The sequence below is a fragment of the Arvicanthis niloticus genome, chromosome 8, assembly GCF_011762505.2.
Source record: "Arvicanthis niloticus isolate mArvNil1 chromosome 8, mArvNil1.pat.X, whole genome shotgun sequence".
Taxonomy (NCBI): Eukaryota; Metazoa; Chordata; class Mammalia; order Rodentia; family Muridae; genus Arvicanthis; species Arvicanthis niloticus.
In genome coordinates, this window is record NC_047665.1 from 45,319,445 (window position 1) to 45,344,648 (window position 25,204).

General features: G+C 38.5%; 1 long non-coding RNA gene across 2 annotated transcripts in view; it reads left to right on the top strand.

Annotated features, from left to right (window-relative positions):
• The window catches only part of LOC143443343 (uncharacterized), a 217,428-nt gene that overhangs the window by 35,003 nt on the left and 157,221 nt on the right, over positions 1–25,204 (top strand). For both annotated transcript variants that reach the window (XR_013112230.1, XR_013112229.1), the window contains exon 2: positions 4,171–4,305. This is a non-coding gene — a long non-coding RNA (uncharacterized LOC143443343). The remainder of the gene's footprint in view (positions 1–4,170; positions 4,306–25,204) is intronic.

The following is a 25,204-nucleotide window of genomic DNA, read 5'->3' on the forward strand; positions in this document are numbered from 1 at the left end:
GATGGATTTATTGAGTAAAGGCATGAAGATTTCCATTTTCTAACTATTCTCATATTGAAAATCATTTCATTGTCCCATCCATAATGATTCTTGATTAATGTATATAATATTCTTGCAATATATCTCAGAAACATTACACCAAAAAATCAATCAATAAAGGGCATGACACAGCAGTTACAACAGGAGAAAGACACACAGGGAATACAGAAACTCATGTCACTTTAAGCAAAAGGTAGATTTGAGTCCCAGCAACCTCTCAACATAAGGTTTTAGAAAAAAAATGTGCTCTCATTTTCATTAATACCATTTCCAAAGCCCCAGTAACCTGAGGATGTCAACAATATGGAGACTATTTTCTTTTTAGTTATTTTATTTCATTTATTATATGTGTATGGGTATTTTACATATACCTCTTGCATGCCTGGTACCTGTGGAGGCCAGAAGATGGTGTCAGATCCACCAGAACCAGAGTTATAGACAGTTGTGAGTTACCATGTGGGTGCTGGGAATCAAGCCTTGGTCACCTGGAAGAACAGCCAGTACTTTTAAGGACCAAGCCATCCAATCTCTGGGGAGTATTTTCATTCTCTTGCTAGTGATGTGGCAGAATAGCTGACCTCCCCTCCCGCCAACCCTCAGCATCTTAACACCTTTTCTGGATTTGTTCCCTTGATTGTGGCATGCTTTCTCTTGCTCATATTTTTCTGGCTCTGATTTTTGGATCTATTTCCCAACTGTCTCTGCCCTGTCCCTCTAACTGTTGAGAACACGCTGATGCACTGGTATTGTGGACTTCAGCTCTCTTGTAATTATGAACACAGTTGTTCTTTCAGTGTAACAGTTGCCCAAGACTTCAGACTGCAACTACAGCTGACCTGGACTGAGAAACGGAAGGTCTGCCCCATTTGGAAGAAGCACCCCATTGTCCTTTCATTGTCCACAGCAGGAAGGTTTCTGGACAACACTGTGAAGCTAGACATTAAATGGTAAAGAGTAGAAGCCACATGCTTTTTCTCATGGACATAAGCCACCCCTGCCTTTACTTTTGTGACTGTGTTATGAAGGAAAAGAATAAGAGACATTGTGGTAGCCCTGGGAAGCACCATCTTGACTTGATCTCTTGAAATGGAAAATGGGAGGAACATGAAAAAGGAGTTTCTGACTCTTTTCAGAATCAAGTTAGCCAGCCATGGGAACTAGAAAAACAGAGTGCATGGAATTTTCAATCTGGACATAATGAATTTGATAGACAGCTACAGTCCACTGTCCCCCCACCATTGCCACTTACAAAAGTGTCAGGAATGATGCCACAGCCTTTGACAACATCTGTATCCTGGACCTCCATTACTTACAGGGATCAGGAGCCAATTAAATTAAAGTAGTTTTAAATTTGCAACATCAGTCTTGTGTGTTACATCAGACTTTGACTAAACTGAGAATGTGTTCCAAAGAGGATGATTTTCAAACCATAATGTACAGGGCAGTATCACAAAATGGAGTTATATATATTGTAGTTAGTTAGTTAGTTAGTTATTTAGTTAGTTAGTTGGCTAGTTAATCAGTTCAAAATATTTATTGTTTTTCATATGAGCAACAGTTCCTACACATTAACATACAAAATGTGTTGAGGGAATACTCAACAACTAGCTACCACATTGCTCTGCTAAAACCTTATTTTGGTCATAGTCACCTGCTATTCTTTGGTGGACTAAGACTTCCTCCTGTCTCCCTCAGGGATTTGATCAGTCCAGGAAAATAGTTGTTCATATTTCTCAGAGCAGTGAATTACATGTTTGGATACATCACAAAGTTCTTCCCAGGAAGGTGAAATCTGGAAAGTATAGAACAAAGGTTTTGCTCATAAGAAAACTGAAATAAGAACAGACTGTTTTATATCTCCAAATGTTACTATATGATACTATGAAACTCAGAGCCATCTTGTGACCTTAAATAAAAAAGGCAGAAAGAGGGGGAATATTTTAAGGGCAGCTGACATCTCTGAGCCATGGCTGAACTCCTCTGAAATCACTCCACACCCAGTCTTCTGGCTTTATATGGTCCCACTCCTCTCTCTCTCTCTCTCTCTCTCTCTCTCTCTCTCTCTCTGTCTCTCTCTCTCTCTCTCATTCTCTCTCTCACTCTCCTTCTCTCTCTCTCTCTTTTCCTCCAGGTGTTTCTGGTTAATACTTTATTTTAAATTGTGTCTGTTTGGGAGGAGGGGTGCATAAACATTAGTATAGTTGCCCTTGGGGATCTTAAAGGGACACTGGGTCCCCTGGGGGTACATTTTATTTTTTGTTTTGTTTTGTTTTCGTTTTTTTTCGAGACAGGGTTTCTCTGTGTAGTCCTGGCTGTCCTGGAACTCACTCTGTAGATCAGGCTGGCCTTGAACTCAGTAATCTGCAGGCCTCTGCCTCCCAAGTGCTGGGATTAAAGGCATGCGCCACCACCAACCGGCCCTGGGGGTACATTTACAGGGGGTTGTGAGTCACTATGAAGGACCTGGAAACCAAACTTGGGTCCCATGGAAGAGAAGTTTGTGTTTTAAATTACTGAACCACCTCTTTAGCCTGGAGCCATGTCTTTTGACACTGACAGAGAGTGTGTCCTTAGCAATCTTAGCTCTTTCTTCCCTAAAGGCACAGGCTCTGGAGATTATCTGGTTAAAGTGCAGAGGGAGTCACTGAAACTCCCAAAGAAAAAGCATAAAAATTAGAGGAGTAAGATCCTCTGACTGCACCACATCTTATTTGAATATAGCTGTCTATCCCACAAGGAATCGATTGGGTTTTCTTTTTGTTTGTTGATTTGTGCTTTGTTGCCTCTGGCATCCATTTGGATTCCACTGATTTTTCTGATGCTTGTTGCTATCATTTTAAACAAGGCACTTCCCTTACCAGGTGAGAGGAAGTAGTTAGTCAGAGGTCAGAAGCCAAATTCTGCCTCTTGTATTTTATCACTTAAAAGTATAGGTCACACTAATGCCAGAGAGCCGAGCAAAAGAACAACCAAGCAGATAGCTGCTGCTAGTCTTCCCATGATACACAGCAAGGTGAGACATGCTCGACAGTAATATTTAGATTTGATCTGCAACCCTAAAGTTGCTTAATTTTCATTATTGATGTTTGAACATTCTCAGTGTCTTCTACAATGGCATGTTAGTAGAAATGTACTTTAGAAAAGTTCTCTTTGCATGGTTGCTCAGACCTCTGTGCCACCAACAGGGACAACCTTTCTAGACTGGCTGCAGAAGGCCAGCATAGAACCACTGCACAGGAGGCATGGCTAATCCTGTGCTTAGGGATAGTCTCCCCTCCACTACTGACAATACTGCATTTTCTATGTCCTTTAAAGCACACAGTCTTCTGGGAATGCACCTAAGAACTCCCTGTAGACTGTCTACTATGGCTTCGTTCATGCTCCCAGGAAGCTCATTCACTTGAGGTGTTTCTGACATGGGCAACTTTCTACATTGCACACTTTGCTCTCCGGGGAGTTTTCTCTGAAGATGTGTCTAGTAGCTGCAAGATTATTTCTAGCTTTATTGAAAAAACTTCTTAGAGAAGTCTAAATACAAGTGATATGGAACTTGAGGCTCAGTATCTTTGGCAGGTGTGGTACTGGGAAGGTCTACCCTGTTTCTCTGAACTTCCTTTCTGCTACTAGCACATGGTGAGTGACCATGCAGTATTCTGAGGAGACCAGTGTTCATTCAGTTATTTATAGGATCGTTTCTCCATCTGTAAAATGTGCGTGTGTGACTAGTAATTAGGTCTTATTAAGGCAGAATTTCTCCTTTGTAACGCAATATATGCCTTAATTACATAAAACAATCACTCGAACCGATTATGCACACTTCTTTGAGCTTTGAGTGCCCTCTACTGGAATGAGAAAAAAGCAAGAAATCAATAAGGGCCTGCCCTAACATGTAAGACTTCACTATTCTTAGGAAAACAGTGACAATTAGAATTCAGTGTATCCCACTCACAGTAATTTTTAAAAAAAATTCAACACAATCAAGCCATAGTGCATCCTCTTCGGTAGACTTTCTATTCAAACAGGCGTCCAGCCCTTTGTCTTAATTTCTGAACTTGTCTGTACTGCATAGTCTATTGCCTTAACTACTGTCATCACCACACTCATCTCCAACAATGCTTTGGTCTTCTCTAGGACCGTGAAGACAGTCTATTCTTCTACAACCTAGTGAATCACTCCAATAGACTTCACTTTCCAAGCTGCCAAGCACTGCTGAAGTCAGTCACCAGTCTGGCTCATCCTCTGGTCACAGAGTCTTAGAGCCTTCAAGTGAGTATTGGAAACACTCAGTGATGTACTTTTTCTCTATTTATTGTCCTAATGTCTAAAGATCAGTCTTGCCTCCTTCCCTCATTATTATTAAGACTTGATATGCTTCTTAAGTTTCATGGAAAAAAATTCACCTTTTCTTTCTCTTACTCCAAACTTCTAAGTTTGTCTTGATTTCCTTTCATTTCCATTTGCCATCAGAGACAATATCTTCTCCATTTATGAGAATCTTCCAGTCAGCCTTATTATTTGTTTTAAAGTAATTTGTTTTAAAGGTTGCTATTCCTCCACAGGTAAGTCTTTCTCATACTCAGACTTAAAAACATTCCGTATTACCTACAGTCTTCCTCTCCCATCCCAGAAAAGGCAAAGTCTACTCTCAGCCAGGATCCCCTGAGGGAAGACTGCTAAATGCTCCCTTTGACTTTTTAGGAAGTTCTTTGGAGGAAGCTGGTCTGCTTTTCATCAGCCACTTGTGCCTCCTTGAAACCCAGTGTGGTCTCAAGGTTTTGTCACTGACCAAGGTAAAATAGAAGGTCTCTTCCTCTCAAGTGGTTGCTCAGCCAACATCTATGAAATCCCAGAGTACAAGATTGGCTATACTGCTCCCAATGATGTGTCACTAGGAAGAAGGAGCAAGAAAGGTGTGCATGACTCTCTCAAAGAACATTTACCAGATGTTGTACTCAGTACTTCAGCTTGAATCTCACTGGAGCTGGACTGCAGTCACATGACTAGGTTTAGCTGCATGGAAAATCGGACGAAAAAGATTTTATTCTAGGTCATCAGTTAAAAACATGGAGGTTCTATTACTAAGGAGAAAAGAGAAAGCTTATATATTTCTCTTGGTTATAGTAAGATCTGTGTGTGCTAATCTAACACAGGAATAATGGTGAAAATGAATGGGATTAAGATTTTAAAATATGAAGTATGCTTTTTATATTATGGAAATTTAACTTGATATTTTGTGGATAAAATCTAATACTTGAAAAATTATTGAAATGTTATGTCCTAATATATACTACATATTATCTAAATGGTTTATGAACACAGATATATTTGTGCCTTTAAGCAAAAAGTAAATAAATGCACAATAGTTTATCTTGTGAATATTGTTATGCTTTTATGTTCCCAAGCTTAAAAAAATTTAAAAAAACCAACAGAATGGTACTTGTTAATTTATTTTAAAAATTGATGTACTAATCTCCATCTGATAACTAAACACTATTTTTTTAAATTAGTGTGTGTGTGTGTGTGTGTGTGTGTGTGTGTGTGTGTTCTCCTTGTCTGGGCCCTGGGGATTGAATTCATGTCATCTAGCTGGCACACCATTGTTATGCTATAAGATTTTTTCCTATACTTGAAAACACCTTTTGTCTTTTAAATTAGTTTTTATTTTTGAGATTATAATTGCACCATTCTGCCTTCCTCCCCTCCCTCCCTTTTTTCAGTAGCTGTAGTAGATGGTAAACAACTTTTGCCTTTAGTGAAAGTATTCCATTGTTTTTGTCTCACAGAGACTTGTGACAGATGCTGAAGTTCTTCTTTTCCTTTCTAAGGGGATTTGCAAGTCATAATTTTATTCTGTTCAGTTTTAAAGAATATCAGTTATGCATTGTAAGTCATACACATCTAATTCTCAATACATTCGAGTTCAGTAATATTTCCAAGAAAAACTTTGTCATGTTTTTTTTTTCTTTATTGTCTCTTCAATTGTTATGTGCCTTAGTTGCTACTAATTGAGCTGGATTAGTTCGAATGAATTATGATGGGTTTCATGGCAGGAACTCTTCTGGCTTGTGCTATTGTTTTTCCAATCCATATTTACAAGAATTATACACCACCCTGTAACTTGCTAGATCTGATACTATTTACACAGTTCCTTTCAAAGGATGTTTCCATTCATGACTTGTTCATGCTGCAAATTCTCACCTTCATCAGTTGTAACACATTTTTACTTTATTTTATTTCAGTATAGGCATGAATATTTCATTTCCAACTATCCTCATTTTGAAAATCATTTTATTGCCCCATGCATGATTCTTGGTTAGAGTATATAATATTCTTGCAATCTATCTCAGAAGCGTTTGATCAAAAACTTAAGGAAGGGTGTGGAGGAATGACTTGGTAAGTAAAGTGTTAAATTTGAACTCTTGGTACTCACCTAAAATCTAAGAATAGTAGTATACACCTGTAACCCCAATACTGGGACACGTAAAAAGACACATGGATCCTGGGGGCCTTGATGGCCAGCCAATCCAGTTAAAACTGTGAGATTCCAAGCTCAGCCAGAAAACTTATCTCAAAAAATAAGAACATAACAGAGGAAAATACTCACTGCTGACCTCTGTCCTCCACATATACACATAGGGGTGAGCATACACCCCCCCACACACACACACGTGCTACTCACAGAAGGAAAGGGACAGGGTGGAGGAAGGAGAGAAGGAAGGAGATGGGGAGAAAGGGAGTAAATTTAAAGGAAATAGGACTGTCTCTAGAGTGACTGTTACTTGCCAATGTGGTTAAGGGTGTGATGTGTGCTTCTGGTACCCGCCACCCAGCCTTGACCATAGAATCTGATCTGTTGAGAAGTATCAGCCAGAGGCATTATACATATGAAATGTTTCTGAGTTTTTCTAACTTCTTTCCAACCCTTATCTTCAGCTATGCTACAGTGGATTTCCTAGCTTTATCTTTTAATAAAACCTGGTCGAATTCTATAGTGTTTGCTTTGTTCAGATGTCTGCAGATAAAAGGTTCAATCCAAAACTTTACTTTAAACAACTTTTCTCTTCTTCCCAGTGTGGGTTTCATCCACGGTGTAAAGAGCTGAAGTGTGAAGTGAGACTTGGTTAGGTCTTCTAATTACATTCTCCTTCTTCTGTATGCACAGCTTTTTCGGCTTGGAGCCAGCTGAACTAAAACTGTAGAAGGTGGTTACAGGCTTGAGGGAATAGCAGATTAAAATGTTGCTGTGAGGATGAGAATTTCGTGTGGTTCTAGGGAACAATGGAAAACAAAGTGAACTGGGATTCCAAAAAGAGCCCAGAGTCATCAAAAAAGTGGCTGAAGGGACAGGCAGGGACCAGATTGCAGACATCTTGAAAGCCATTTAAAAAGTGAGAATATATTCTAGCCACAGTAGAAACCTATCTGAATTCTTCTGAATAAAGGAGATGGGTGTTTTAGGTCCTTAAAAGGCACCTTGAAGTAGTAGAGAAAGAAGGATTCAAAAGGTAAGAAAAAGGAGACCAGTTAGAGAAGGGTATCAGATGTCCAGGGAAGGCATTAGTGTCCTGCCCCAGGATGCTGTGATACCACTGACATTTGTGGGCAGTCTGAAAGAACAACCATGATGTACATGAACAACAATATTTGCCCAAAATATTTTTTGCATCCAAGTGAACATGTTGGGTAGGTGATTGATATGTGAGTCTTAAACCCTGGGCTGTGAACACATATTCAAAGCCATCAGCATACATATAGTGTCTAGAGCCACAGGAATCAAATCAGTTAAGACACTAAGTGTAGACATAGGAAGAAAATACTAATCCCTTTGAAATCTCAACGTTTAGAGGTGTGTGAGGGAGGCAAAGAATCATTGCCACAATAGAAGAACTAGGCCTCCATACCAGTTAATAAAATCTTCATAAAATGTCTCAAGAACTTTGTCAGTTTCTGCTTAAACTCCTTTTAAAGATCTCATGACTTCACTCCACAATGGAAGCTTATTGAGAACGTGCAATTTTTTTCTTGTTTTAATACGAAATTATTTCTGTAAATATACTTTTTCACTGCTCTTCCTGCCAGATGCTGCTCTCCCCTTGTTCAAGTGCCCCATGTTTGTAACTTTTCTACTGACAGTATAATTGTAGCATATACACACTTAATACGTGGAACTGAACTACATGCTCACTTCAAGGAAAGACAGCAGTACAATGCTGTATATCTCTGCATCTGTGGCATCTCTGTGCCATCCATGTGCCCAAGAATAGGAGAATAAATGTCTCATAATCTGGAGTCACACCCACAAAGAAATATACTCTCAACCCATAGGCATACTGGAGAAGTTTTTTTGTTTGTTTGTTTTTCAATTATGTGCTTGCTTTACATGCCAATCTTGGAATTCTGCCTTATGTTTTATATGTTTCTACTTTACCTAAACCAGAGTGAGATACTGGTCTTTATCCACAGGAAGTGCCCAGGAACTGTTCTTAGCTCTAGTCTATTTCCAGAGTGACAAATTGTTAGGTCAGTTTTTCTAGTGGGTAACACTGGGATTTCCTCTTTCTACTCTTTATGTCACCAGATCCATATTAGGGTCTGAATGATCATGCAGAGGGAAGGAACCAAAATACTTAGTTTCGAACTTTGTCAACAGTCTCTGGTGGTTTCAATTTGCTCTGAATGCGGTCAAAAGATGAATGAGAGGCAGATGTCTGGGAAAGCTGAACATCAGCTCCTCTAGAAGCCTGACTGACTACAGAAAGAGCTCCTTTTAGCAGGGCTATTCTTAAATCACCCATTTTTGTGTCAATACTTCGCAATGACAATGCCTTTTTGAAAGTCTAGAAATTAGTATCTCCTTCATGAAGATGGCCAAGCATTCACCATCCTTTTCTGCAAAGAGTTATTAATTACTTTATTGGGTACCTCCAGAGGCCACTCCATCTTATCAGTGGGACAAAGGCTTTGGATCAATGAGGCTTGGATCCTGGGAGAAAGGGGGCCTTATTTTGCAATGCAAAATAATTTATTCATTAATATATTATGATTAATATATTATGGTTAATATATTCATCAGAATTTTTAATGTGAAATTTGGAGACTGCCTATAGAAAGAGCTCCCTTATGAACCTCAAAATGTTGCTTTCACTTAAAGCAAAGACCAGAGTTTAAGGAAAGCATAATGCAATTAAAAGCCATATCCACTATTCTGCGGCTCAGCTGATGTCTTATTAAAAATGTGTGTTTGTGGCCAAGGAAGTAGGAGGTGGGCTCTCAGCTGTCAGGCAGAGAAGAGAGTGCCGTGTGTGCCCTGGATCCATCTCTAAAGGCCTGCACACTCAGATTCCTGGCCCCCAAGGAGGGAGTCGTTTCATCCTCTTCCCACATGACAATCAAAATCACACCACAGACTTCACTTTTCTCACTTCTCCTACACAAGGGCTCATGGTTGGGCATAAGATAATGAGGACAGGCTCTGTCACCCACAGCGTGGCAAGATAAGATGGAGCATAGTCAGAAGAAATTATTTTAGGGTCCCCTCCCCCAGAATTTTCACTGGTGACTCAGTTCATCCTCTCTATGCCTAAATAGGTATCAGAAATGGATCCTCAGATGCCCTGGGTTTTCATTCCAAATTGGCTTGTGGATTCATTTTTGTACTAAGTATACTATTAAATGTCTCCACGTTTGTTCCACTGAAGGGAAAGTTCAACTGCAACCCACATCATCAAATAATAAGGAACATCAAATTATGTGGCATTGCCCATAAAACTCACTTACATTTGCACCACTCTGCAGCATAACCTGGATCGCCCTTTATGACCATTTGTAAATGTTCACTCTCAGTAAGTTGAGGTTTACCAAAACATAGTTGAAGAATTTTTTTAAAAAAGATTTATTTATTGTAACTGAGTACACTATTGCTGCCTTCAGACACACCAGAAGAGGGCATCAGATCTCATTACAGATGGTTGTGAGCCACCATGTGGTTGCTGGAAATTGAACTCAGGACCTCTGGAAGAGCAATCAATGCTCTTAACTGTTGAGCCATCTCTCCAGCCTCCAAGAATTTTTTTTAAATTGTACCTATTTAGTAGTGATTATAGATACAGCCACTAGGGACCTTGTCCTAATGTATTCCACTAAGTAAAAGGCTTTTTAGGTCGGCTATGATGCTAGCCTATACATCATACAGTTCATAATGCCTTTATTCTTGCTTCCAAGAAGGTGATCCTTCATCTCAAAGATGTTAATTGTGTGCTTAATACAGAAATTGAAAAAGGTTAAGTCACTTAATAAAGAAAATAAAAGGCTTAAACCTGGGGCTGCAGAGTTGGCTCAGCAGTTAAAAGTGTTTGCTGCTCTTGCAGAGGACCCAGACTGTTCCCAATGCCCATATCACAACTGTCTGTGACTCCATCTCTAGGGAACCCGATGCCTCTGGCCTCCCCATGCAACTGAATCATGTGCACATATCCATGCACACAAATAGAGAGAGTCAACAAAGGACTAATGGCATGGAATTGTAGAAGAAGAGAAAAATGGAGAGAAGGGAGAGAAGGAAAGGAGCAAGGGGAAATGGAAGACAGGCTGATTGTTATTTGGTTGACTGGTTTTGACCAAAAATAGACCCAAAGGTTCAGTGCAAAACATTTTCTTTCTTTTTGTGCCTCAGTTTACTTATCTGATGGATTAGAATACAGTTTAAATCAACTCACCTCGTGAGACATAGATCTTTTAGAGCTTTATAGCATGGTTTCTATTCACCCAGTAACTATAAAACCACAAGGCTTATCAGCACAGATTCTTCCAACAAAAATAAAATCATTAGTCCCTAAATGATTAACCATACAAATAAAATCATTTCTAATAAAATTCAAAATATTCTGTTTATACTGATGTCATGTTTTTAAACCAACAAACACTTTTTAATAGTGCTTATGTGTAAGAGTATTAATTCCAGAATATGCTAACAAGATGAAGAATTATCACTGAAGATTTAAGACCTAAGTAGTATTAAAGTTTTTTAAAAAAGACAAAAAATTCCAAAGAAATGAAAATATCTGGGAAGATTAGGGTCATGGAACTTGTTCTTTGTTTGAATATAAAAAGAATAGGTGACTTAAGTTTCCATTTAATTATATCCCCAAAAAGTTAGTGTACAAATCAAGGGATGACAGATTATACATCAACTATTTCAAATTGCTTTCCAAACTAAGTATAAATCCTGGGTTGTGATTGTACTGTAATTATCTTTGTTGCAAAAATAAATTCCATTGATCATGTGTGAATACTACACTTATCTCTAGATGTAAGGACACATATTTAGAATATAGGTAAGGGTTATGCTGGTTAAGTAAAGTGGCAGTTACAGGTTCTCCTTCAAGACCCATGATGTCACTAGCCCTGGATATTTGGCTGGTTTTCCAGTACCAGGCATGATTTTCCTCCTGTTGAGTGAGTTTTAGGTCTAATTAGAGACCTTCTGTTTACCACTAAGGAATGTATACCACTGCTGCACCCTTAGGGCTATCAATCAAGCTGTTGTGGTTCATAACCATCATGAAAATGGGAAAATGGGTACTCTAATTAGAGGGGGGAACATAAATACAGAAGAAGGATGGGAGAGGGTAAAATAATAGTAAGGATGTCTGAAAAACTCAAGGAAGCAAACTATTAAGTATTTACCTAAAAATACCTATAATACACTTCACTCTGTTTTTAAGTATGCATATTTATTTTAAATGTAAATTCCCTTCTTTTCTGACAATGCTCCCTTGAAGAGCCAAAGACCTTCTAACAAAAAAACCTGATATCAGCCATGAGAATCCTTATTCAGAGTTTTTGGTCAGAGTTGTACAAGAGACTCAGAAAATATTATAGACTATTACTATTGACCTTGGTTGTTCCAGTGATGGAATGTAAGACCCCATTCCAGAAGACATGATGTATTTCAGAAACAGGACCCAGAGGTGAAGCTGACCAAGCTGTCCTTTTTGAGGAGAAGCGTTCGGAGCAGCAGCTCTCTTCTTAGTCACCCCCTCTAACCAGGACTCCAGGTGGTCAGTATCCAAGGTTCTTCATTCTGACAGGTTCATAGGAAGTTCTTCTACATCATTTTCTTAATAGACAGTGCCTCATTTTCCAATTTGTACTCATGGAAAGGCTCCACATTCTCTTCTTCTTTCTCTTCACCACTGACTCCCGGTCTGGCTTTTCTCACCATATTCTGAACTCTTCCTTGTTGCTTTCATGGACACCTGTTTCTGACCCTTCTGCCAGTTGGCCTTCTGCCCCTTTATGTGCTATCCTTTCTTTTCTCTTTTCTCTTTGCAATTCCTTTTTGGATCCTTCAGTATGGCTTCTCACTGCCAACATCAAACGTTAAAGGATATCACTTTTTCTAAGCATCTCTTTGGTCCCTGCCTTTGCTGTATCTTCTCTTGAGTAACTATCTCTCTTAAATTGCCGAGAGAGAGAGAGAGAGAGAGAGAGAGAGAGAGAGAGAGAGAGAGAGAGAAGAAGAAGAAGAAGGAGGAGGAGGAGGAGGAGGAGGAGGAGGAGGAGGAGGAGGAGGAGGAGGAAGGGACAGAGGGAGAGAGAGGGAGAAAGGGAAAGAGGGAGAGAGGAAGAGAGGGAGAAAGGGAGGGAGGGAGAGAGGGAGGGAGGGAGGGAAAGGGGGAGGGGGAGACGGGGAGGAGGGAGGGGGAGACGGGGAGACGGGGAGACGACGGGGAGAGAGGAAGAGGTTTCTATCACATCTTCATAAAAAATGACTCAAGTCTTGTCTTTTCTGAGTTCATTTAGGAGCCTCTCATTCAGATTTTGCTCATGCACTGTGTGTTCTTTTCCATGGTGCAAAATTATCAAAATACAGGCTTAGTAATCTTAAAAAGGTCTTATAGAGATTGTCAATGAATGGGCCAGTATAAGTCAGAATTTATGGGAACATTGTCTGTACTGCTTCAAGGACATGGGTCACCCACAGTGATACCCCCATGTTCATGAATTAGCAAATTAAACTACAGAGTGAATTCCAGGACAGCCAGAGCTATACAGAGAAACCCTGTCTCAAAAAACAAACAAACAAACAAAAAAAAAAACAAAAACAAAAAATCACACATCATGGCTTCTATATCTCTACAGCATGATTCCTCAAGAATTCTGGCATAAATTTTGGGTTGTTGCTATATAATAAAACAAACAAACAGAAAACCAAAATAATAAACCTAACTTTTTGAATTTTACAAATTGAGATAAATCTCCAGTTTAAAAAAATGCTAGGCCTGGTACTGGTGGCACAGACCTTTAATCCCAACACTCACCCCCAGCTGCAGTAGGATCTCAACTCCAGACATGGCCCAGGCTACCAACACAGATAGATATCATTATGGATGTAGGTGGAAGGAAGTACAATCCACTCTCATCAGCGTGATCCTCACCCCATTGTATCTCTATGCACCTCCAGTTCTACCTCTCTCCACAGCACAAATACAACTCTATTTTTTTTCTATCTCCATCATATATTTGTTCATCATAGTGGTATCCACTTATGCAGCTTACACTGTGAAGGCAGGGTGGTCTGGATGGTTTCCCGTATTTTTTTTCTAAGTCATCCCAGTACTCTTTATTTCTCTGTCTGTTGTGTGTAATATGTTTATTGGTGTGTGTTATTGTGTTTACCAAGGTGGTAGCATGTTTAACAATGTGTGTGTGTGTGTGTGTGTGTGTGTGTATGTGTGTATGTATATTTTACTTTGAACTAGTTGTGATATCATATTGGTTCACATATTTGTAAGAAATTTAACTCATTGACAGGCATTCACTTTAGAACTACAGTAAAGTTTGTAATTAATATGTATCCTTTGAGTTGAGAAAATTGATGATAGCAAGATAATTATTCTGGTCAAATTCAGATCAAATTAAAGTAAAGGGAGCTTGTTTAAGGGCTTTTTTTAAAGATCCGAAGAGATTTGTTCTAGTCATACAAACCACAGGACTGAATGATTTCTGCTTATGCACAGATTTCCATAATAAAGTATGTCTTTAACATTCCTTATAACTGGAGGTTGTTGTTGTTGATGATGATGATGATTTTAGTGATGTAGTTTTGCCCACATGTATGGCTGTGGACCACATGTGTGCTTGGTGCCACATAGGCCTGAACAGGGTGTGAAATAGGAATAGGACCTCCTTGGAATAGGAGGTCCAGATTGTTGTTGCTGTTATTAGTCACATATAGGTGCTAAAAATCAAATCAAAGTCTTCTGGACAAATAACCTGTGCTCTCATTCACTGTGCCATCTCTCCCACAATTACACACACACACACACACACACACACACACACGCACACACACACACACACACTTTCACTAGACAACTAGCCTTCTTCAATAAACTAATGAGACTTTTAGCAGGAGGCCCTAAACTAAGTCAATACTTTGTGTCCATGAAACCCGTGAAATTCCCACTCTTTGACTTTATAAAGGTTTTCTTTCAAAGACTTCCTAGATTCTTCTACTGTTTTCTAAGGTAGTTAAATACTGTATTATTCTCAAGTAAATGACATTATACCTTGTAGAAATTTACTTTGTTGTTTTCTATTTATTGGATTTGCATTTTAAGGGTTTGACAAACACAAGCAAGACTCAGAAAATATTAACCAAACAGACATACAACCCAAAGTCTGCACTTCAGCTCGTGTCTTTCTCATCTATAACAGCACAGCCAGAGCCAATGAAATAGTATCATCCACATCCCAGGAGAAAGGTCTGCTAGAATTTTGTGTTTTTCAAGAAACACTGAGACAAAATAAGATATCAGAAACATATGATGGTCCAGCTACTTCACAATTTTATTAGTACCTGTTTTTGTTTTGTTTCAATTATGGTCACCTAATGAATGTCAAAAAATGGTGAGGTTTTATAATTAATTAATTACTTTATTTATTTACATCTCCCTACCTCCAAGTCCTCCCTTGCAGAGTTCTTCCTCCAGTCGACCTCACCATAGGACATGAAGTATGTACAGGATTAGTTGCATCCTCTTCCACTGAAGCCAGACAAGGCAGTCCTCTGCTACATATGTGTCAGGGCCCTCCGACCAATCATATATGGTCTTTTATTGGTAGCTCAGTCTCTTGGGAGCTCCCAGGGGTCAAGGTTAGTTGACACTGTTGGTCTTCCTGTGTGGTTGCCAACCCCTTCACTTCCTTCAATCCTTCCTATAACTCTTCCATAGGTGTCCCCGATCTTAGTCTGATGCTTGACTGTGAGTATCTGCATCTGTCTTAGTCAGCTGATGGTAGAGCCTCACACAGGGTAGCCATGCTAGACTCCTATCTGTAAGCACAACATAGCATCAGTAATAGTGTCAGGAATTGGTGCCTATCCTTAAAATGGATTCCACATTGGGCTGGTCACTGGCCAGCCCATCTCTTCTTTGACTGATTAACTGATTAACTGGTTTTCCTTTTTTTCATATTTTTATGGTTTTGTATGTTTGAGACAAGGACTCACTGTGTAGACTAGGCTGGCATAGAACTCAAAGAGATCTGCTTGTCTCTGTGCACCTCCAAGAGTTCTAATGAAAATGATCTCTTTATTTCAGTAGATACACTCTTAGAAAAGACTAAAACAACCAGAAAAAGATGCTTATACTTCTATTATAATCAAGAATTATTTCCCATAATTTTTAAGAAAAACTTTGTAACTACCTTTTAGCTTTGCAGTGAAGTATACATATGTATTCACATTTTAACAATATTCAACATATGAAGATGCACTTAGAAAAATAGAAAATATTTTGCCTCGATGGAGTATTTATATGTGTTTTCCTCATTGTATACTCATCAAGGCTAAAAGCACAGTAAATAAATACACCGCACTTTTCAACAAAAACTTTTCAACAAATAAGAACATGCATTCCAGAAAGTCTCCAATTTTCCCATTTTTTTTCAATCAGAGAGGTGTTCTCTAGAATCTGAGACAGAGGATATCGGGAAGCATGTTATTGAGTCCCAACTTGAAAAATCATTCTTGAGACTTGGTGTAATGTCTTGGGAGAAATCTGTATTTTCCCCTTCCTTCAGAATTATTAAAAAAAAAAGAAAAAGAAAAAAAAGAAAGTCAAATTTTTGAACACTAATGTATGGGCTCATGAAAGAAAGAAGCAAATATTCATTCTTCACCTCAAACAAGAATGCTGGGCAACAGAGACACATACAAAGGCAAGCCTCATAGTTCATGAATTCTGTCTAGAGACAGATATGAAGGAAAAACTTTATTCGGCTTAAAATGTTTTCTAGATCCTCGGGAAAGAAATCAATATCATTTCAGTGAGATGTGCTAAAATTTCCTTTGAAAAGCCTGTTTGTACACCAAATATATTTAAAATGTCAACACAGGTAGCATAGATAGAAAATTCTTTGTTTTTTTTTAAGCTAAAATTTTTTTGCATGTAATTTATTTTGATGTTTTCCCCTCTTTTAATTTCTCCCCTATCCTCCTCACTTTCTTACCCACTCGATTTTATGTTTTTTTTCTCTTTCTTTAAAATGAACAAATAAACAAATAGACAAATAATAAGAAATGCACAAAACAAAACCCCACAGAAAAATGAAGCAAAATGAGACAGAAAGTTTATGAAAATACCATTGAGTTCATTTTGTGGCCAATTACTCCTGTTCATGGGGCCTGCCCTGAAGTTTGGTTAACACACCTAATAAGACTCCATAGGAAGAAACTTATTTTTCTTTTGCCAGATTCTATTGCAAACAGCTTTTTGGTTAAAGGTAGAACTCTTGGTCCACTCTTCCTATCAGCACTGGAACTCCATCTGACTTGAACTTGTGCTGGCTTTGTATATGCAGCCACAGTTTTGTGAGTTCATATGTGCATCATTTCTGTTGCATCTGGAAGATACTATCTGCTTGAAGTCATCTGCTATCTCTAGATATTGCAATACTTTGGTTCCTCTTCCACATAGATCCCTGAGCCTTGAGGTGAGAGCTTTGATAAAGACATCTCATTTAGGACTGAATACCTCAAAGTCTTTTACTTGCCATATATTGTCCACTTGAGTATCTGTTTTAGTGCCATCTCCTGCAGGAAGAAGCTTCTCTGATAAGGACTAAGAAAGACACTGATCTCCTGATACAGCAGCATGTCATTAGGCGTTATTTTATTGCTATGTTCCTTTAGCAGAATAATAGTATTTGGTTTTCCTCTAGGCCTATGGCCTATATAGTCTCAGGCATGGCTCTATCTCATGAAGTGGACCTTAAAGCCAATCAGAAAGTAGTTGTTTACTTTCATAACATTTGTGTTACTATTGTGCCAGTACATCTTAAGACAGATCACTGTTGTAAGTCTCATGGTCTATAGCTGGGATATATTGATGATTGCTTCCAGTACCTTCTAGGACGACAAATGCTAGTTACCAGGGGTGAGGCATCTAGTTAAGCACAAGCTCAACTTCTCTCTGTTTGATGACATATGTAAATATCATCATCAGGAATAGAACCTTACCTCCAGATAGCACAAAGAATTCTTAAACTCAGCTGGCATGGAGAGCAAAAAAGCTGGTAGGGATACATGAGAAGTCATAGAGAAGACTCTTGGAGCTAATTTACATCCAGCAAAATGATAGTGGAAATGTAAGAGAATAGCAGTGATTCTCTCCCTAGAAACTTGAGATAAATACGATCATTTCGTTATTTTAACACTAAATCCCCTGCCATCTTTGTTACAGTCATGGTCATATCCTGGGGGAGCACATTCGATGTTCTCATTTCCCAATGACCATTAGCTAGTCCTAAAATTATTTTCTCCACAGAGCTCCAAAATATAAAGGCGGCAAAGATATGAACTCAGTACTCTAGCAGAGCTTCAGAGTAGCACCAGACTAACAAACCAAGGATGAGTGGCTGAGCACTTCGATGCTAAGTCTTCAAAAGAAAGCACTCTCTACCTTATACTTTTCTTTAATTACTTATTTTAAAGGAACTTGTTCCAAATGTTTCAGTACTCACTAATTTATGTGTGTACCACAAAAGCTCTCTGTGTTGAAAGCTCAATCCTCAAGGTGATGGTATTGTTAATGAAAAGTACTTGGAAGGTGTTCAATTGATGAAGTCCCAAGGGTAGAAACTCCATGGTAGGATTGGTATCCTCAGAAAAAGGAAAAGATTAGAGCCTTCTCTCTTCTCACATACAAACACCAAGGAAAGGCCATGCTAAGAAAGTTACTGTTGATAAGCATACCCCCACCCTTTAGAGCACCAAGTCTGCTAAAACCTTGGTGTTGAATTTTCTAGCCTCCAGAACTCTGAACACTGCTTGTTGTTCATGATACATTTTCTTCCTATGACAAATACTGCCAACTAATCTCATTCTTCTTCCCCAAAGTCAATCTATTATCAATCATCTTTATCACCATGTTGGACTTCTATAATTTTCAAATATTTCTATACAACTTTAGGCATCTTACAATCACATGCACCTCAGTTTATCCATCTCCAATATGGATAACAAGAGAATACACTGGGAACTAAATGAGGTACTGAACTGTAAATGATCAGTATACTGATTAGCATGTAAAAAGTTTTCAAACCCTTAAATTTATCTTTGCATAAAATCCAATCTTCCATGTTGCTGATTTCAAAGTGTGATCTTTGTGTGTCTGATATACTTTATTTTTCACTTAGTAATATCTCTTAAGTTGTCTTTTATACGTAAGCACATAACTACTATCATTTTATTATTGTGCAATATTTCATATTGTAATCATACCACAGAAAATTTAATCATTTAATTGTGGGAAGATGCTATCAGTTTATTGGAGTGACCCAGACACTTTAATAGATTCTATTGTTAAAAAAATAATTTTCTGCAGTATAGCAACCAAAAAGGCAGAAATCTACATGAAATATTATGTTCATTAGCAATCTTGGTGGTCATCGTGGTTCTTCAAAAGGTAAAATAAAAACTGGCACAGGAGGAAAGTATGTCACTCTCAAAAAAAATTAATCTATGTTTTCTACTTTTGCTGTAATTAAGTGTGGTGTCATAGGCCAGAACATTTAAGTGAAATACACACTCATTTGTCACTAACACCTTCCCACACACCCCAATTACAATGGTTACAACAATAATGTTAACCTGGTATGAATTATAACCCAACAGACATCCCTGGCAGTGAAAACAAAACAAAACAAGAGAAATAGGTATGTAGACCCTACTCTTTTCTTCTTTTACTTTTTAAAAATTTATTCTTTATTTTTTTTTTATCTCCCTCACGGTCCACCCTCTGACTGTTCCACATCCCATCCTCACCCCCGTCTCCAAGAGGGTGTCCCCACACCCTCAAGCCCCACCAGACCTCCCCACTCCCTGAAGCCCCAAATCTCTACTCTCTTCGTAGAACCACAACTATTGGCCCTTTTGGTGAAATGATGTGTTCCAGAAATAGGACACAACTCTCATAGAGTATGAAAGCAGAACTCGCTCTCGCCAGGTGTCCTTATTAGAGTGGCATCATTTTTAAACCCTACGTGTCAATCATTGACACACTGCCATGGTTTCCAGGGAAGACAAAGCAGCCTGAAAGTCCAACTACTTCCTTAAGATCATCCAATTTTGGACAATTACCCAAAATGCTTCATTGTGGGTACAGACAATGTCAGCTCCAAACAGATGCAGCAGATCTGCATGTCCTTTCAAGGGAAGGCTGTGGTGCTGATGAGCAAGAGCACCATGATGCAAAAGCCATTAGGAAGCATCTGGAAAACAACTCAGTTCTGGAGAAACTGCTGCCACACATCCAGAGGAAGGTGGGTTTCGTGTTCTCCATCATCAATGGAGACAAGCGGGTCCTGGCTTTTTCTGCTGCAGACACAGACAAGGCTAAAGCTAAGGAAGAGTCAGAGGAATCAGATGAGAGTATGGGATTTGGTCATTTCGACTTATCCCCTCAAAGCAACCAAGTCAGCCAGCTTAATCTGAGAAAGATTAAAATAAAGGCTTACTTCTCTAAAATAAATAAATAAATAAATAAATAAATAAATAAATAAATAAAAGCGGAGCTCTCACAGGTTATAGGAAAGATCCCTAAACTCATTAGATGCAAAATCACCATTGAGTTTGTGCCGGTTGGCTTTTTGACTACTTCTCCCAGTAACCTGAGTATCGCTTTAACAGGTGCTAAAACGTTAGCATAGTTAGAAGACAGAAAGGAAAGCAAGAAATCTGTATAACTCAAGCCTTCAACAAGCCTACATCAAGCCATCTGAAAGGGAATGCTTCCCTACAAAAGCTGCCTCTGTTCACTGACCAGCCTCTGTTGAGACTCTGTTCAGTAATTCTCAGTGTTAGAGAACATATCACTTATCTAGAAGACAAAACAGTTATGATAATCACAGATTCAAGGATTGTGGTTTGCCACTTCACAGGAAAAGTCCTGCATTTGCATTTGTCCACAGGTTCATGTCTTACCCATGGAAATGCCTTTCTCCAATTTCCATATAATCTATCTTAAACTATTCAACTCTTCTTTATGCACTTTATACAAACTGTATCAAGTTTTCTATGCCAAAGACAAAAGAAACATTTATATCTATTTTACAATTAATAAGCCAAATAAACTAACCTGTTTGATTATATAAACTATATTCTATAAATTAGGTTTGAGTTGTGCCAGGAAGTTCCATTGTTAAAGGATATATGTTGTTGTTTCTGGTTCCATAGTTTTTGTTTTAATAATTAACATGAATATTTTCATATACATTAAAATGTTCAGAAGTTGCTTGTGTCTGTGAGTCACTGTTTAAACTATGAATTAATTGGCTGTATTCTTGTTTGGGAAAGTGTTGAGTAGGAAAAGACTCTTTGTTACCCAATGTATAATTGGAAATATATAGAGATAGAGGAATCAGCTAAATTAAAACAAAAATTCAGCTTGTTATCAATAAGTCAGTCTGAGTAATATTACTTGACTATGAGATAGAAGATCTTGCTAAAACTTCTGCCCAATTGAAAGAATAAGTACAGCTGGCTACCACAGGAGGCAGCCAGGACTGAAGGAGATGAAGGGGTTTGCAACCCCATAGGAAGAACAACATCAACCAAACAGACCCCCACAGCTCCCAGAGACTAAACCACCAACCAAAGAGTACATATGGAGGGACCCATGGCTCCAGCCCCATATGTAGCAGAGGATGGCCTTGTCAGGCATCAACGGGAAAAGAGGCCCTTGGTCCTGTAAAGGCTTGATGCCTCAGTGTAGGGGAATGCCAGGGTGGGTAGGCTGGAGTGGGTGGGTGGATGGGGGAACACCCTCATAGGAGCAGGGAGAGGGGAGTGGAATAGGGAATTCAGGAGGGGAAGAACCAAGAAAGGGGATAACATTTGAAATGTAAATAAAGAAAATATCCAATATAAAGGAAGAAAGAAAGAAAGAAAAAAAGAAAGAAAGAAAGTCGGCTACATAGCTCAGTCTGATAAAAAGAAAAAAGAAAAAATTGGGTCATGTCTTAGTTTTACTGCTGTGAATAGACACCACGACCAATGCAAGTCTTATAAAGAAGAAGATTTAAGTGGGGCTGGCTTACAGGTTCAGAGGTTCAATCCAGTATCATCAAGGTGGGAACATGATAGCATCCAGGCAGGTGTGGTGCAGGAAGAGTTGAGAGCTCTACATCTTCATCTGAAAGCTGCTAGAGGAATACTGGCTCCCAGGAAGCTAGGACAAGGATATTAAAGCCTACACCTACAAGGTCACAACTACTCCAACAAGACCACACCTCCCAACAATGTCACTATCTGGGCCATGCACATACAAACCATCTCGGGCCATACCTGGAATGCAGGATGGAAAAGTGAAAAAATAAGTCACTGTTTCATCATAATATTTGGCTCATTTTTTTTATTGTTATAAAATACACATAAAATTTATTTTAACCACCTTAACATGCTTAATATTAAGTGGAATTAAACATATATCCAGTGTTGTGAAACTGTCACCATGATCTTCTGAACATTTTATTACCCTGAAAGAAAAACCCTATAGCCAAGACACCCTCACTCCTTGTTCCTCTCACAGGCTTCTGGCAGCCATTAATTATCTATCTTCTTTCTATGGATTTATTTAGTCTGAATACTTAATATAATTTTTATTATGCTATATTCAGGCTTATGAGTATAGATTCTCTCACTGAAGATATTTCTAAAGTTCATTCTTTTAACATGTGTTAATACCTCACTACTTCTCACGACAGACTAATATTTTTTATATGGATATATACTCATTCATTATTCTGACAGTGGTATTTTGTAACTTTTTGCCCTTTGTGAATACTATTGCTGTGAATATTTGTGCACATTTTGAGCTTCAGTATCTGCTACCATGTTTTCTATGTTGTGCTTAACCAGGAATGTAATTAAATTATTCTCTTGTCATTTTATAGTAAGAGTCTGGAAGAATAACCCAGACATTTTCCAATTAAGCTCAATTATTTTAGCATCCATCAGCCACACATGATGGATCCAATTGCATGTCTTGCCTCATAACTTACTTATTTATTTTTATTTTTATTTTGTGTCAATCTCACCTGTTGTTTGTGTCTGTCTTTTTTTCTAATTTCTTTCTTTTTTTTTGAGAGGAGAGAGTTTATTTCATCTTATATCTTACAGTACATTATGAATGGTAGACAGGGCAGGAAATCAAACATGAACTTGGAGGCAGGCACTGAAAGTCATAAAAGAATTACTATCTTGCGCAGACTGATTTTTTTATTCAGTGTTGTCAAAGTTCTGAAGTCAGTTGTTCACAAAGTAGGTAGTGTAAATGTGTCCATTGCCAACTGTAAAGCTTCCTTGATAAGTTGTCTGTCCAGGTATTTAGATACTTTGATTTTTCATCCTTTGTCATAATTACCATTTCTATCCAAATAATTTTCTAGTTTCAGGGCTTGTATTTACAATCATTTTCTATCATCTTCCACAGAACAGAAAAATGTAAATATAATGATGCCAGCTTATTAATTTTATTTTTCACTATCATAAAGTATTATTTTTATATCAAAAGAAAGCAGGTGCTGAGAATTTGTTTTAATTAAAAAATTATTACATTCTTTAGAACCCACAGTTTTACAAGTTTCATTTCATATCTTTCATTTAATGTCCTCACCTGCACTTGTATAAATTCTGTTCATCCACTCATTTAAAAACATCCAGATAGAATGTGAGGAACCTGCACCCACAAGGCAGTTTTAGTCCAGCAGGAAACAGTTAAGACATGTGGAGTAGGTTTTGTGAATAAAGAAACAACATGTGCATAAAAAGAACAACAGGGGTGCCAGCATAACAGAGAGACTTGACAGACCTCTTTCAGCTCTCAAATACAACAGAACTCATGTAACAAGAATCAGCTACTAATGTTGGTATTAGTTTTAAAAAAAATTATCTTGACCACTTAAAGTTTGCCAGTACTCAAACTGTCTGACCAAAACTGAAAACAGTAAGTTCAATCACCATTTTTTCCTAATTTTTCTGAAGTTTAGATGTGGAGGTAGAAGGAATTAATAATATCCAGATACCAGGATTAGGCATGCCAACAAGAGCTTGCCATGCCCCCTGCCAGCACAAGAGGCACAGACAGGACAGCAGCACTGCTGATTCAGTATGTGCAAGATACTTCTAAGCATCACAAGAAGCCAAATCTGCCATACTGGGACTTCATGCTCCATGGCACCTTCTGTGATTACCTCCTTACATGTTCCAGTAATAACAAGCTAAAATGGAAGTTCTAGAACAACGTTAGTCTTCGGGGAGGTGCCTGCTGCTGCTGGTTTCTCAGCTAGAAATCACCATAGAACCGATATTTCACTCTACTCTGAACATCCTTCCTTCCAAAGATGCATTGAATCTCTGGATGCCTGACAAACTAGATTTTCTGACTGTGGACATCTCATTGTCAGGTGACTAATTCACCTTGACACATGGAACTGTATCCCAAGCTAAATATTTTAGAGGTCACAAAATATTTTAGTACTTTTTTATGCTCTATGGCATTTCAAAACATCAGCACTTTTGGAGGTAGACTCTGGCCTGGAAACTAAAGTTCACACATGTACCTTTTAGGAATGTCTTCTAGTTAAACAATTTCAGACAAACTGGAAAGGTTGTCTGGCATAGCTAATATACAAATAATAACATATTGGGCATGTTTTAAACATTTCAGAAGAGGTTCTCCAAAAGTCAATGGAAGCCTTCCAGAGAAAGGAAAAAGACATTTTAGATTCTTCTTGTCTGATTATAAATGTTGAAGTATATTTAAGGGGTGTGTGTGTCAGGGGCGGGGACATTGTTTCATCAATGTTCCAGAGATTGTAGGAACCCAGGGCTGATTTGAATGTACACTGGTCTTTGACTTGCTGTGAAACCAGACAGAAAACTGAAACAAGAGCTCACAGGACCTGTTAGATGTAGGTGAACTTCTTGGTCTAAAAATAACACTTAAAATGGCTCTGAAGCAGGCATCTGCTGGGAGTACCTTATTCAAACTTCTATTTTAACTTATCAACATGTAATAGGACCATGGACTGAAGAAGAAAATCATGGAAGCTGAAGGGGGATCCCCATAAGGATTTGGAGGTGCTGAGGTAAAACTACAGCATAGACTTGAAAAGAAGTGAGGAAAATACCATTGGCTTAGTGGGAATGAAGTAGACTAACTGGGTGAAATAAAATGGCTGGGAGAGAAATGGGTGACACTGAGATTTTGTGGCACTAGTGGCATGGTGTCATAAATTTCCAAGGGTGGCAATGGAATAGCTTCCAAGAAAGTTACAAGAATTTCCAGCAAGTGACTATATTCTACATACTCTAGATGGAGTCTACTCACCATGCCCTATAATTAAACCAACTAAGAATAATTCAAATCACTTCTTTTCAGAACCCAGGTTAGCAACCAAAGCCTAGGATTTCAGAGGCTACTGCAAGAGCACCAGTTGTGAGACAAATTAAGCTACATAGCAATATTCTGATTAGGTACCACAGACACTAAACAGATGTTTTCTTGTTTCTCCTCCTGCTTTGTCACTTCCCTTATATCCTCCTCTCCCTTCCTCTCCTCCTTCCCTACATTCTCCTTCTCTACATTTCCAACCA